This window comes from Saccopteryx bilineata, chromosome 3 (genome assembly GCF_036850765.1).
Source record: "Saccopteryx bilineata isolate mSacBil1 chromosome 3, mSacBil1_pri_phased_curated, whole genome shotgun sequence".
NCBI classification, from domain to species: domain Eukaryota; kingdom Metazoa; phylum Chordata; class Mammalia; order Chiroptera; family Emballonuridae; genus Saccopteryx; species Saccopteryx bilineata.
This window is the reverse complement of record NC_089492.1, coordinates 36,971,165-36,986,603: the sequence shown is the minus strand read 5'-3', so window position 1 is coordinate 36,986,603 and position 15,439 is coordinate 36,971,165. Positions and strand designations below refer to the sequence as shown.

The 15,439-nt window shown below is 36.2% G+C and overlaps 1 protein-coding gene across 1 annotated transcript in view; it reads right to left on the bottom strand.

Annotated features, from left to right (window-relative positions):
- STK3 (serine/threonine kinase 3) overlaps window positions 1-15,439 on the bottom strand; it is a 389,481-nt gene that overhangs the window by 363,181 nt on the left and 10,861 nt on the right. The window lies entirely within an intron of this gene.

The following is a 15,439-nucleotide window of genomic DNA, read 5'->3' as shown; positions in this document are numbered from 1 at the left end:
GAAATAACTACATAAAAAAAAAAAGAAAAAGAAAGGTCCTGTCAACTGGGAGATAGAGCACATAACATAAAGAAACAGAAGCAACAGAAAATGAGAAAGAGAGAGAAAGCTTCAAGAAACAGAAATATGAAGGGGATAAATACAGAGCAGTGGTTAGTGGTTTCTGATCTTTCAAGCAGTGACAGATAACCTGCAACCTAAAATCGGTTTCATTATGTAAACAAGGCCTGAGCTGGAAGGCTGAGACAATATGAAGAGCTAAACATAGATTTTAAAGATTCTAGAACTGGGGAACAAAAATGTGATTACAGGAGTAAAATCATAAGAAGTATGATAAGAGACATGTTCAAAGGTCAGATGAGAGTTGGGGAAAGAAATTCCCCTTCTGTAATAGACACAAAAAAACAAAAATTAGGTAGGAACAGTAATCAAAGAAGATTAAGATAAAAATACATAAGGTAGTACACTTCCTACCAGTCATAGAATTTCAACCTTCTCTACAAAATAGATGAAATCATTTGTGTAAAATTATATAAAAATATAAGAGTAGGGCCAGAAAAGTGCAAATTTAGGGGCCTGGAGCTCTGAGGGCAGTCAGGAGTTACAGCTCTTTCTGGAAAGTCTATGAAAAAGTATAAATCAGCCCCAGACGAGAAGCAGCCCTCTTATAAAAGACCTGAGGTAGAAAAATGATGGGACTATACTTAGTCCTCTTCCTTCTTTTCCTCTTTGATTCCAGTTTTGGAACAGCAGTTTACAAATCTGTAGACAGGCTGTACCTTTTGCTAACAATGTCACTTTAGAGACTGACATCAAGCTCAAGAGAAACAGAGCACAGCAAGCTGCTTATACTTGGCTAAAGTATTTTTTTAATTGTGATAAAATATACTTAATATAATATTTGCTATTTTAACTATTTTCAAGTGTACAATTAAGCGGCATTAAGTATATGCCGCTTATTTACTTCATACAACTGTCATACAACCATCACCACTATACATCTTCAGAACTTTCCATCATTCCTAACTAAAGCCATTTACCCATTAAACAACTTGCCGTTTTCCCCTCCCTACAGACCCTGATAACCACCATTCCATTTTCCGTCTCTGAATTTCACTATTGTAAGTGCCTCAATATAAGTGGAATCATACATACAGTGTGGTTCCTTTTGTGTCTGGTTTCTTTCATTTACCATGTTTTCAAGATTCATCCAGGTTGTAGTATGTATCACAATTTTATTCACCTTTACAAGATTAAATCATATTATCAGTATGTATATATCACACTTTGCTTATCCATTCATCCATCAGTGAACACTTGGGTTGCTTCTACCTTTTAGCTATTGTGAATAATGTTGGTTATAAAATCTTGTGTCCAAATATCTGAGGCCCCGATATCAATTCTTTTTGGTATTCCTAGAAGTGGAGTCGCTAGCTAGATCATATGGTAATTGTATGTTTAACTTTTTTAAGAAATTGCCACAATTTTCTTCAATGACTGAACTATTTTACATTCTCAACAACTATGTACAGGGCTTCCAATTGTTACATATCCTAGACAACACACTATTTTTCAGGGTTTTATTGAGTTTTGTTTTTATGAATGCCATCCTAAAGAGTATAGATCTCATTGTGGTTTTGATTTGCACTTCCCTAATGCTCCGTGATATTGAACATCTTTTCATGTGCTACTGTCCATTCCCATATCTTCTTTGGAGAAATGTTTATTCAAGTTCTTTGCTCATTTTTGATTTGTTTGTTATGGCCAAAAACTTTCAAAAGAAAGACACAAAGAAATGCTTCCTATATTTTATCAAGAATAATAAGCATATATGCTCTAGGTGTCTGAGAAAACTAATCATGGAGAAGAGGACCTAGCCAGAGTGCAAATCCAGGAGAAGAGCAAAACTATTTTCAAATGTCCCTGTCAGACAGCTCAGTTGGTTAGAGCATCGTCCCAAAGCACAGAGGTTGATGGTTCAATCCCTGGTCAGGGCATATATACATGAACAAATGTTCCTGTCTCTCCTGCTCTCTTCCTGTTCCTGTCTCTCCTGCTCTCTTCCTTTCTCTCTCTAAAATCAATGAAATAAACACTTATTATTATTTTTTTAAGTGAGAGTAGGGGAGATACAAACTCCTGCATGTGCCCAGACCAGGATCCATCCAGCAACCCCCATCTGGAGCAAATGTTCTGCCCATCTGGGGCCATGCTCGCAACTGAGCTATTTTTAGCAACTGAGAGAGAAGCTTCACAGAGCCATCCTCAGCGCCTGGGCCACCATGCTTGAATCAACTGAGCCATGGCTGAAGGAGGAGAAGAGAGAGAGAGAGAGAGAGAGAGAGAGAGAGAGAGAAGGGGGAGGGGTGGGGAGAGAAGCAGATGGTTGCCTCTCCTGTGTGCCCTGACCAGGAACTGAACCTGGGAATTCCACAGGCTGGGTCAATGCTTTACCGCTGAGCCAACTGGCCACGGCCAAATAAACATTTTTTTAAAAGAACTATCTTCAAGAACAGAGCTTCCCTCTTCATGAAGGACCTTATTTCAGTTCTGTAATTTTCAGTGTCTTTTTCTCTTCTGGTAAATTGCCCTATATTTTAGTGATCATATTATCGGAAATTTTATTACTACTAACAGTAGCTATTTAATGTCATAACTGTTATAAAAGTTATGCTGTTATTATTGCTATATGCTAATTAAGTGCTGTGCTTCATCTTGTATGAAATATCTCACACAAAATTAAGTTCTAGTCTTCTACCCTAGCAGTTTCATCTTCAGTTCTGTTAGAAAGGTCATACATCTTTAAATCACATAAAAGGTTTTCAACCATTAGTCCTTCAACATTCCATTATTAAACAATGTCCAAAAGTCTCAAAGTTACCCTCCAATAATGAACATTCTCTAAATTCTACAATGATGAAACTGATCTTGAATCCACAAAATCAAACATCTTTTCTATTTAAACAACAGAAAATACATTTTATCCCAAACTAATAAAATTCAAGAATAATTTGTTCTGCTCCCTTTTGCTTTTTAAAGAACAAGCATTTTATAAATATTTTGTGGATGTTTAGCTCTAAGGTAATAAAACTGATTTTTTTAAACTCAATTAGAACATACGTTTTCAAGTGAAAGTTATCCTTGTATCCCCTTAAAAAGTTACGTTTCTTCAAAATATGTTGACAATGCCAAACACGTCTTTGAAACACTTTGGAAACTGTCTTCAGAGGCAAATGCTTTATAATCACTATTTCAATTAATCTGCACAAAACCCAAAGAGAGGGTACTACTATCACCTCCATTCTGCAAGTAAGTCGACTAAGACTTAGAAAAATTAAGTAACTTACACACTCTTGCATGCAGTAAATGGCAGAAGGATAGAACCAATGTCTGTCTGACTCTAAAGCTCTGGTTCTTAATTATTTCACTAGTAAGTATCACTGTTTAAATAATAAAATAGATATAATTAGATATTTCATGATTTACTTTTATAAAACTATCAAATTTTAGCAGGGTTTAATCAATTATTGGCAATAGAAAGAGCTGAAATCTACCTACAAAAATAGATACTCTATGATAGATAGAAGACTTTAACTTTTTATTTTATTTTATTTTTTACAGAGACAGAGAGAGAGTCAGAGAGAGGGATAGACAGGGACAGACAGACAGGAACGGAGAGATGAGAAGCATCAATCATTAGTTTTTCGTTGCGCATTGCAACACCTTACTTGTTCATTGATTGCTTTCTCATACATGCCCTGATCGCGGGCCTTCAGCAGACCGAGTAACCTCTTGCTCGAGCCAGCAACCTTGGGCTCAAGCTGGTGAGCTTTTGCTCAAACCAGATGAGCCCTTGCTCAAGCTTGTGACCTCGGGGTCTCGAACCTGGGTCTTCTGCATCCCAGTCCGATGCTCTATCCACTGCGCCACTGCCCAGTCAGGCTTAATTTTATTTTTTAATGTTTTATTATGGTTCCCATTCTTGATTTCAGCTTAGATTGGAGAAGCTTTTTACACTTTTTACTTTTTTTGTTTACCTTATTTTTTTTGAGAGAGAGAGACAGAGAAAGAGGGAGAGACAGAGAGAGATAGGGAGGGAGAGTGAGTAGCATCAACTCATAGTTGCTTTCACTTTAGATGCACATTGATCACTTCACATATGTGCCTTGACTGGAGACTGGAGAGGGTCAAGCCAAACCAGCAACCTTTGGACTCAAACTGGTAACCTTTGGGACTGTATGGATGATCCTGATCCCCTGCTCAAGCCAGCAACACCTTGCTCAAACTGACACCCATGCTCAAGCTGGTGACCTCGGGTTTTGAACCTGCAATCTCAGAGTTCCAGGTCGAGGCTTTGCTACCACCCGTCAGGCAGAAGGCTTTTTAAAATTAAATGAAAGTCTTGTTTACAACTCTATCATACCATTTCCTCTCAATTTGGCCTCTTTGCCCAAAAGTACTCTAAAATTATAATTTCCTGGCAAAGAGATTTAAAAGAAGAGAAGAAAATTTTCTCCTTCCTTCACTCTTGCAGTCTTTATTTTCTATGGAGTTTTTCACTTACCCTCAATTGGAAAGTGATATGATTCCTTTTAATTTCTTACAAAACAAATGTATACAAAGTTAAATGCTGCAACATATGCCCTTACCTTTAAGATATGTTACTTCATTCACTTTAATAACTAATTTTTCATAAAACATGAATCCAGAAAATATAAACAACATAACAGCATAGTTGAAAATTCTACAACATATTCATGTCCTAAAATAAAAATTAAAAATAATTTTATAAAAAGTATGCAGACCTGTAACTCTCAAATTCATATATATTGAACAACCATACCTAAATTTGAATCAAAAAAAGGAAAAGAATCTTTAACTAATGAAAATGAAGGAAGCAACTTCTATATGAAACTTGCCAAAGCCTACCCATGTATTTGCCATATAGAAAAATCCACTACAACTTGTGCAAAAGATACTACATACACTTAAAAACTGGATTTACTCATATTCTTATTTATTTCCCTTCATGTCATATTTTAAAGATAAAATACAAGGATTTAGTCTCTATACACTAACAACTCTTTATTCCCATCCCTAGATTACGTACTAAAAATGCAATAATACCAAACGTTAATAATTAACTAAGGCATAACTAAGTTAATCAAAGTGTAGCTTTATAGGAAGTTTAAATTCTGCCAATATTAACATTTCTATTATTCAATTAGGTCTCGACTCTTGACTTCTGCAAGGCTTTCATAAATAGAGATGGGAGACAGTGGCTGCTTTCAGCTGTTTGCACAGATGGACACTATTTGGTTTGATTTCTCAGCGTAGCTTGATTACACAGCAACAGCACAGAGGAAGCCATTTCTCAGTATTTATCTGTGGTTCTCTGTAAACAAATTAAGGGGCCGAGGAAACTGAGAAACTTCATAATTTTGGTGCTTTGTAAAAATAATTCATACATTTTTTAATTAAGATTGTCTTAACCTGTTTAGTTTTTTTTTAATGAAAATAAAATATTAAAATCTCACCAGTCTCTAATAGAGAAAAAGAATCTATTGTTACAAGAAAAAGAGCTAAAATACTCCATCCATAAAAAAATTTTAAAACAACTATAAAAATAAACTACTACAGAAGTAAGTTACTATATTTTGTACAGGTACAAACACACTCTGAAATTCTAATTTGCTTTGGTAATACCATGATTCTCAAAATCTAAGTAACGTCCCAAAATCACAGAAATATTTTTCACTGAGGAATTCGTAGGCTTTTAAAAGTAAAATACTGTTCTTTTTTGATGCAAAACAATTGGTCATTTTCATATTAAATTTTAGAAATTTAGAAAAGTTAAATAATTTTTCTCTCTTTCATTACACAATAATGTTCTCCTTAGTCAAAAAGTGATTGCAAGATATACTATGAGCCCAGAAGAGAAAAAGGCCTCTAGTAAGTAAAAACTAACACAGAGAGCATGCACTTTGGGAAAGGCAGAGCTACTGTCAGGTAAGTTAATTATTTCCAAGATAAGTAGCAGTTTAGAGAAGGCTATAACAATGAGAAATGACAGATAACAATAAAAGACAAGACTAGGTTTAAGGGGGAAAATAGCTACATAAAGCAACAAAGTTTCAAACACATCAAAAGAGCAAACTTGACAGTCTATCAACTAAAACTACAAATAGTTCTATGAACCGTTTCCATGTTTTTATGAACTAAAATTCATAAAAATAATATTAATAATCAAGAAAGCAAATGATCAGTCTCAGAACACAGGGTCAAGTGTCTTCATTTTGGAATAACTTTCATTAAAAGTAGTTATTTTAAAAGTGTTTTTTGTTTTGTTTTGTTTTGTATTTTTCTGAAGTTAGAAACAGGGAGGCAGTCAGACAGACTCTCGCATGCGCCCGACCGGGATCCACCCGGCATGCTCACCAGGGACGATGCTCTGCCCATCTGGGGTGTTGCTCTGTTGCCACCAGAGCCATTCTAGCGCCTGAGGCAGAGGCCATGGAGCCATCCTCAGCGCCCGGGCCAACTTTGCTCCAATGGAGCCTTGGCTGTGTGAGGGGAAGAGAGAGACGGAGAGGAGGGAGAGGGGAGGGGTGGAGAAGCAGATGGGCGCTTCTCCTGTGTGCCCTGGCCGGGAATTGAACCCGGGACTCCTACATGCCAGGCCTACACTCTACCACTGAGCCAGCCGGTCAGGGCTTTAAAAGTGTTTTTAAATGTTTTAAAAGTATAATACTTAAAGTAGTTTGTTTCATTTATTTTGAAAATCCATTACATGGTATACCAGACTTTCCAATGATGCTAAATATCTTTAAAGTTTTCACCATGTCACTAATTAGGCAGGCTTTTTCACATCATATGAGTTTTTATGAATATTAATTAAAGCTAAACAAGAACTGAGAGTCTGGGCATAAGGGGGAAATCCTATTTTCTAATCATTGGGCTGGTACTTGAATTCTCTCCTACTAGAAAAAAAATGGAGGAAAAAAATCTTAAATATATATAATGAGAATCAAAAGCATAGAAGGAAACCTCAATCAACCAGGAAAAGACAAAGCATCAAAATACTTTCTTCTCAAAAGTTATTTATTACATTTTTTTTTTATTTCCCCTGGAATTTTATGGAATTCTACTGTTTAATTTGACAGTTGTTTCTTATAATTCTTAGAAATTACATAAACTACAAATTTTATTCACAGCAATCATTTCTCTATAACTTCTATGATTCAGATTTCACTGATTATTAAAAATGTTTGAATAGATAATCATTGGAAAATGGTTACTGCCTGATATTTTACTGCAAAATGACACACTAAACTTATAGGTTTACCTAATGCCTTTTAATACAGTAAGTAATTACACCAAAACTAATTCCAGGAAGAAAAGTCATATGACATACTAATAAATGTAAATTACCAACATCACTGAGACAACTACCTCATTTTATTTATTTAAAGCACAATAAAACTTAACATGAGGGGCTGATATCAAAACTAAAAAAGTTTAACAAACGGCTTTTAATATTTGGATGTGCTTCATTTTGCAATTCATCATACTATAGAGTCAGGGCTAAATTTATAAAGCAGCCTCAAGATGCCCTTGAATTTCTTTTGTCCACAGCTGTATTTTTATGTATGCAAGACAAGGCAAGCTAAGAGCTCCAACCTTAAAAATTAAGGCCTGAAATCTGATCTTATCACTAGTGGTGTCATTTCTCTTGGATTCTTTTATTTTTTCTATCTTTTCCATTTAAGAAAAGAAGAAACTAGGTCACCTGAAACATTTAGTGGTAAGAAAGAAGTGAGGCTGGATATTAGGATAACAGGTAAGGGTAACCAGAGTAAGACAGCGAGAACATGAAGATAACAGTCCATGCTAAAGAGTCTCTACCACAGAATTCGTCTATATATGGCCAATTTCTAATTCAACCTAGAGTCATAAATTTGTGAAGATATTATCTAGAGAAAGAAACTCAAAACTGCATGTGCCATCACATTTTTTAATAAAATATATACCATAGTTTGAAAAAAATTAGTCAGTTCTTCCATTATGAATAAAATGCTATTTTAAAATAACACCATGGCCTGACCAGTGATGGTGCAGCAGATAGAGCGTTGACCTGGGACTCTGAGGTCCCAGGTTCAAAACCCCGAGGTCTCCAGCTTGAATGCAGGCTCGCCAACTTGAGCACAGGCTCATCAACATGATCCCAACATCACTGGCTTGAAGCACAAGGTCGCTGGCTTGAGTCCAAGGTCAATGGCTTGAGCAAAGGGTCACTGACTGCGCTTTAGCTCCCTAGTCAAGGCACATATGAGAAGCAATCAATGAACAACTAAAAGTGACACAACTACTACAAGTTGATGCTTCTCACCTCCCTCCCTCCCCCCCCCCCGTAAATAACTAACTAAATAAATAAATAACTAAAAATATACCATATTAGTGCCCAGGTTAGGCTCTTAAAATAGCATTTCTCACTAAAAGAAAGTAGGGTTTCTTAGAGAAATAGTTGATTCCAGATCTAGGACAGAATATGGACAAGATGAGCCCTGCCTATCTTATCACAGCAGACAGCAAGGAAGTTACCATTAAAGTCATATTGTCTCAAGAAACTCCCTCTGGCCTGACCTGTGGTGGCGCAGTGGATAAAGCGTCGACCTGGAATGCTGAGGTCGCCGGTTCGAAACCCTGGGCTTGCCTAGTCAAGGCACATATGGGAGTTGATGCTTCCAGCTCCTCCCCCCTTCTCTCTGTCTCTCTTTCTCTCTCTCTCTCCCTCTCTCTCTCCTCTCTAAAAAAAAAAAAAATGAATAAAAATTAAAAAAAAATTAAAAAAAAAAAAAAAAAAAAGAAACTCCCTCTGACCAAAGAAGGGACACTTTGAACTTCAGCAACAGCATCTGCAATAGATTAAAATCCATCAAATATTGTGTAAATCCAACAGCCATATTGGCATTAAAAAAACTGGTCCCCTTTGGAGAAAAATAGGGAACTGAGTTATGTATTATCTTGAAAATGGGTAAATAAAGGGAAAGAATCAAGCATATATCCTTGATTTATCCTGTCTTTGTTTTATAAACTATACTACTGGGTAACCAAACGAGATTAGGGGAAATGAGTTCTTTATAAAAACATTCGAACTATATAATAAAAACAAAATAATATATTTAGAATTCATCATTTGGCAACACCCAAAGAATTAGCAAAAATAAGCACTGATCACCAATAGCCGCTAACATCACTAAAAACAACAACTAAAAAAAGAGAGAGATAACTAAACAGTAAGTGTACAGTACAGTCTTGTCAAACACCACCTCTAAAAATGCCCAAGGGATTGGACTTGAGTCTGATTGATTCTCTGGATCACCTGCTTATTAGCAAAAAAATATGGAGGACAAGAAACATGCTGAACTGTCCCCTCAGTAAGCAATCAGCAAAACCCAAGCTGTGGGAAAAATTCAAACATCCTGGGTTCTTCAACAAGAAAAGGGATGAAGGACTAACATAAAAATTAAATGCGACAACTCGTATAAAAACTATTTTTAATCAGCAAGACTGACGTAGAGTGCCTAGTGATACACATTTAGATATTCCTATAAAAGTCAGAATAATAGATACTTACGGGAAGAGGCAACTGTGATTGGAATGGAGAACTCAGGGAGGCCTTCTAGGGAGAATGACAAAGTTCTATTTCTTAAACTGACGAGTGATTACAAAGATGTCCACATTATAGTATCTCATCAAGCCATACATTTGTTTTTCCACTGTTTTATTTTGCAATAAAAATACAGTATTTTCTTTTAACAGCAGATTATCAGGACACAGGAACATTACAGCACCTAACAAAGGCTTTATATATATGTTTCCCATTCTCCAGTCTAATGCAGTAAAAACAAGACGTCAGAAAAGGTCAGTGCCCATCATTTCCTCCCTACATATTGCCTCTCCTAAGGGAACCACCTAGTATATCACATTTTGGATCAAAAGGATTCACTTTCCTGGGAGTCTGAACTCTAAGAAAGAGACCACAGACACACAAACCTGTTCCTCTCCCAGTCCTCACCCATCCCTAAATTGCTCAAACCCAAAATCAAGGAAACAGAACTCTTCTTTCTTCTTCATTTCCCACATCTAATCTATCAGTAAGTCCTTCATTTCTAACTCCAAAATATATTGTCATTAAAATCTGTCCACTTCTCTCCATCTTGACTCCACCATCTCACACCATGAACCAATCCAATAGCCTATTTCCCTTTTATTCTTTTTTAATTATTATTAATTGAGTTTATTGGGATGACATTAATTCATAAAACCACACAGGTTTCAAGTGCACAACTCAACAAAACACCATCTGCACACCACATCATTCACCCTCTGCCCCAAGTAAAATCTTTTTCCATCCCCATTTCCCCCCTTTGCCCACCTCTACCTAGCCCTCAACCCCCTTTTACTCTGAGTATTTTCACACTCTTGTCTGTCTCTGTTACATACATACATATATATATATGTATATATATATATATATATATATATATATATATATAATTTTGGCTAATCCCTTTACCTTCTTTCACCCAGTACCTTCATTCCCCACCCCTTTGACAGCTGTCAGTCTGTTCATTCTCTGTTTCTATTTTGCTCATAAGTTTATTCTGTTCATTAGATTCCATAAATAAGGGAGATAGGATGATACTTGTCTTTCTCTGCCTGGTTTACTTCACTTGGCATAATAACCTCCAGGTCCATCTATGCTGTCACAAAAGATAAGAGTTCCTTCTTTTTTACAGCTGCATAGTATTCCATTGTATAAATGTAACGTAGGTATTTTTATCCACTCATCTGATGGGCATTTGAGCTGTTTCCAGATCTTTTCTATTGTAAATAACACTGCAATGGACATAGAGGGTGCATATATTCTTTTAAATTAATGTTTTAGGAGTCTTAGGATATATTCCCAAGAAGTGGGATCACTGGGTCAAAAGGCCCATTTTTAATTTTTTGAGGTCACTCCAGAATGTTTTCCACAGTGGCATCACCATTCTGCTTTCCCACCAACAGTGCACAAAGGTTCCCTTTTTTCCACATCCTAATCAGCACTTATTTGTTGATTTACTGATGTTAACAATTCTGGCAGGTGTGATATATCATTGTGGTGTTAATTTGCATCTAACGATAAGTGATGCCGAGCAGTTTTTCATATGTCTATTAGCCGTCTGTATGTCCTTTTTAAAGAAGTGTCTTTTCAGGTCCTTTGCCTATTTTTTAATTGAATTGTTTGGGGGGTGTTTTGGTGCTCAGTTTTCTGTTATTTATAAATTTGGGGTATTAACCCTTTATCAGATGTATGTTCTCCCATGCAGTGGGCTGTCTTTTCATTTTGTTGATGGTTTCTTTTGCTGTGCAAAAGCTTTTTAGTTTGGTGTAGTCCCATTTGTTTATTTTATCCTCTTTCCCTAGCCTGAGGACATATATCAGCAAAAATACTGCTATGGAGATGTCTAAGAGTCTACAGTCTATGCTTTCCTATAGGATTTTAATAGTTTTGTGACTTACATTTAAGTCTTTTATCCATTTTGAGTTTATTCTTCCGTATGGTGTAAGTTGGTGGTCTAGTTTTACTTTTTGCATGTACCTGTCCAATTTTCCCAACACCATTTACTGAAGAGCCTGTCTTTATTCCATTGTATGCTTACCTCCTTTGTCAAATATTAGTTGACCATAAAGTTTATTTCTGGGCTCTCTATTCTGTTCCATTGATGTATATGCCTCTTCTTATGCCAGTACTGGCTGTTTTTATTATAATGGCCTTGTAGTACAACTGGATATCAGGAAGTGTGATACCTCTAACTTTGTTCTTCTTTCCTGAGATTTCTGGGGCTATTCTAGGTCTTTTATAGTTCCATATAAATTTTTTGAATATTTGTTCTAGATCTGTGAAATATGCCATTGGTATTTTAATAGGAATTGCATTAAATCTACAGATTGTTTTGAGCAGTTTTTTGTTTGTTGGTTTTGTTTTGTTTTGTTTTTGTGACAGAGACAGAGAGAGGGACAGACAGACAGGAAGGGAGAGAGAAGAGAAGCATCAATTTTTCATCACAGCACCTTAGTTGTTCATTGATTGCTTTCTCATATGTGCCTTGACTGGGGGGGGGGGGGCTACAGCAGAGTGAGTGACCCCTTGCTCAAGCCAGCAACCTTGGGTTTAAGCTGGTGAGCTGTGCTCAAACCAGATGAGCCCACACTCAAGGCGGCAGGCAACCTCAGGGTTTCAAACCTAGGTCCTCTGTATCCCAGTCCGAAGCACTATCCACTGTGCCACCTTCTGGTCAGGCAAGCACTATTAACATTTTAATGATATTCATTCTTCCAATCTATGAACACAGTATACATGCTTCCACTTATTTGTATCTTCTTCAGTTTCTTTCTTCAATGTCCTTTAATTTTCCAAGTACAGGTCTTTTATCTCCTTGATTAAACTTATTGCTAGGTACCCTGTATTTTTGTTGTTGTTACAATAGCAGATGTAATTGTTTCCTTAATTTCTCTAATGGTTCAGTATTGGTATATAAAAAGCCAGTGATTTCTGAATGTTAATTCTGTATCCTGCTACTTTGTCAAATTCACTTATTAGATCTAGTAGTTTTTAGGTAGAGTCTTTAGGGTTTTCTATGTACAATATAGCATCAGCAAATAATGACAGTTTTACTTCCCCCTTTCCAATTTGGATTCCTTTTATTTCTTGTCTGATTGCTGTAGCTAGGACTTCCAGTACTATGGTGAATAAGAGTGGTGAAAATGGACATCTCTGCCTTGTTCCTGATCTTAAGCAGAAAGCTTTTAAGTTTTTGCCCACTGAGTATGATGCTGGTGGTAGGTCTGTCATATATAGCCTTAATTATGTTGAGGTATAATCCTTCTATTCCCACTTCACTGAGAGTTTTTCTCATAAATGAGTGTTGGGTTTTATCAAATTATTTTTCTGCACTGACTGATATGAGCATGTGATCTTTATCCCTCCTTTTGTTTATATGGTGTGTCACATTTATTGCTTTGCAAATATTGTACCAACCTTACATCCCCAGAATAAATCCCACTTGATCATAGGTGTATGTTCTTTTTAATGTATTGCTCAATCCAGTTAACTACTATTTTGTTGAGGATTTTAGCATCTATGTTCATCAGGGATATTGGCCTATAGTGTCTGTCTGGTTTTGGAATTAGGATAATGCTAGACTCGTAAAATGAGCCTCCTTAATTTTTTAAATAGTTTGAGAAGGACACATGTTAGTTGTTCATTAAATGTTTAGTAAAATTCTCCTATGAAGCCATCTAGTCCAGAACTTTTGTTTGCTGGGAGTTGTTTTTTTTATTACTGTTTCCATTTTTTTGTTTTTTATTAAGTGAGAGGCGGGGAGACAGAGACAGACTCCCACATGTGCCCTAACCAGGATCCACTGGCAAGCCCTCTATGGGGCAATATTCTGCCCATCTGGGTCCACTGCTCCATTGTTCAGCAACCAAGCTATATTTTAGTACCTGAGACAAGGCCATGGAGCCATCCACAGTACCCGGGGCCAACCTGCTCAAACCATTTGAGCCATGGCTGCAGGAGGAGAAGAGAGTGGGAGGAGAGAGAAAGAGAGAGAGAGAAAGGAAAGAGAGAAGAGGAAGGAGGAGTGGAGAAGCAGATGGTGACTTCTGTGTGCCCTGACCAGGAATTGAACCCAGGATTTCCATATGCCGAGCCAACACTTTACCACTGAGCCAACCAGCCAGGGCCTACTGTTTCAATTTCATTAGCTGTAACAGGTCTATTCAGGCTTTCTGATTCTTCATAATTCAATTTGAGAAGATTATATATTTCTAGGAATTTATCCTTTTCATTCAGGATGTCCAATTTGGTGGCATATAGTTGTTCATAATATTTTGTTACAACCCTTTGTTTTTCTGTGATGTCAGTTGTTACTTCTCCTCTTTCATTCCTGATTTTATCTGGATCCTCTCTCTTTTATTCTTGATGTGTCTGGTTAAAGGTTTGTCAATCTTAATTACCTTTTCAAAGAATGAGCTCTTCGTTTCATTGATCTTTTGTATTGTCTTTTTAGTCTCTATGTTATTTATTCCCACTCTGCTCTTTATTTTTATTTCCTTCTACTTATTCTGGGCTTTGTTTGTTGTTCTTTTTCTAGGTCTTTTATGTGTAGGGTTAGATTTTTTTATTTGAGATTTTTCTTGCTTCTTGAGATGGGGCTGTAATGCTATGAAGTTCCCTCTCAGGACTCCTTTCACTCTGTCCTATAGATTTGGGGTTGCTGTGTGTTCATTTTCATTTGTTTCCAGGTAATTTTTTACTTCTTCTTTAACCCATTAAGTAGCAAGTTTTTTTCGTGCTCACTAACCCCCGGGAGTAATTTTTTCAAAAAATGAAATCAGTTCTAGTTACAGTTTTATTAACTTTAAATTATGTTTGTCTGATAACCAATTTATGGAAATAAGAACATACATTTGCCTTTTTTTAATGTTGCCTTACACATTTTTAAAATAAAAATTGTTGTATGGTCATACTCTGGATGGTCAGGAGGCACAAGGACGTACATGAATGTCCATACTACTCAAAGGGTTAATTTCATTGTTAACCATTCATTGTTTCATAACATGCTATTTTACCTCCATGTGTTTAATTGTTTCTCAGTTTTTTATTTTTTATTGTAACTGATTTCTAGTTTCATACCATTGTGGTCAGAGAAGATGCATGATATAATTTCAATATTCTTAAATTAGTCAGGACTTATTTTGTGTCCTAACATGCAGTCTATCTTTCAAAGATTTTGAGTTTTCAAAAGTCCCATGTGCACTTGAGAAGAATGTATATTCTGCTGCTTTGGGATGAAGTGTTCCGTAAATATCAATAAAATCCATGTGATCTACTGTGTTTTTTAAGGTTGCTGTTGCCTTGTTGATTTTTTGTCTGGACGATCTATCCATTGATGACAGTGAGGTACTAAAATCCCCCACCAAGACTACACTGCTGTCAATCTCTCCTTTAATGTCCAAGAGTTTCTTTATACTTTTAAGTGCACCTATGTTGGGTACACATATATACTGTTCACAAAAATTAGGGGATATTTCAAAATGAATATGAAGCAATAAATTATCCCCTAATTTTTGTGAGTAGTGTATTTATAAGGGTTATATCCTCTTGTTGAATCAATCCCGTTAGCATTATGTAGTTAGTGACCTTCCTTGTCTCTTATTATGGCCTTTGTTTTAAAGTCTATTTTGTCAGATATAGAAAGTATTCTTACCCCATATTTTTTCATTTCCATTTGCATGGAATATTTTTTTCCATCCCTTAACTTTTAGTCTATGTGTAGTTTTTGTTCTAAGATGGGACTCTTGTAGACAGCATATATACATGGAT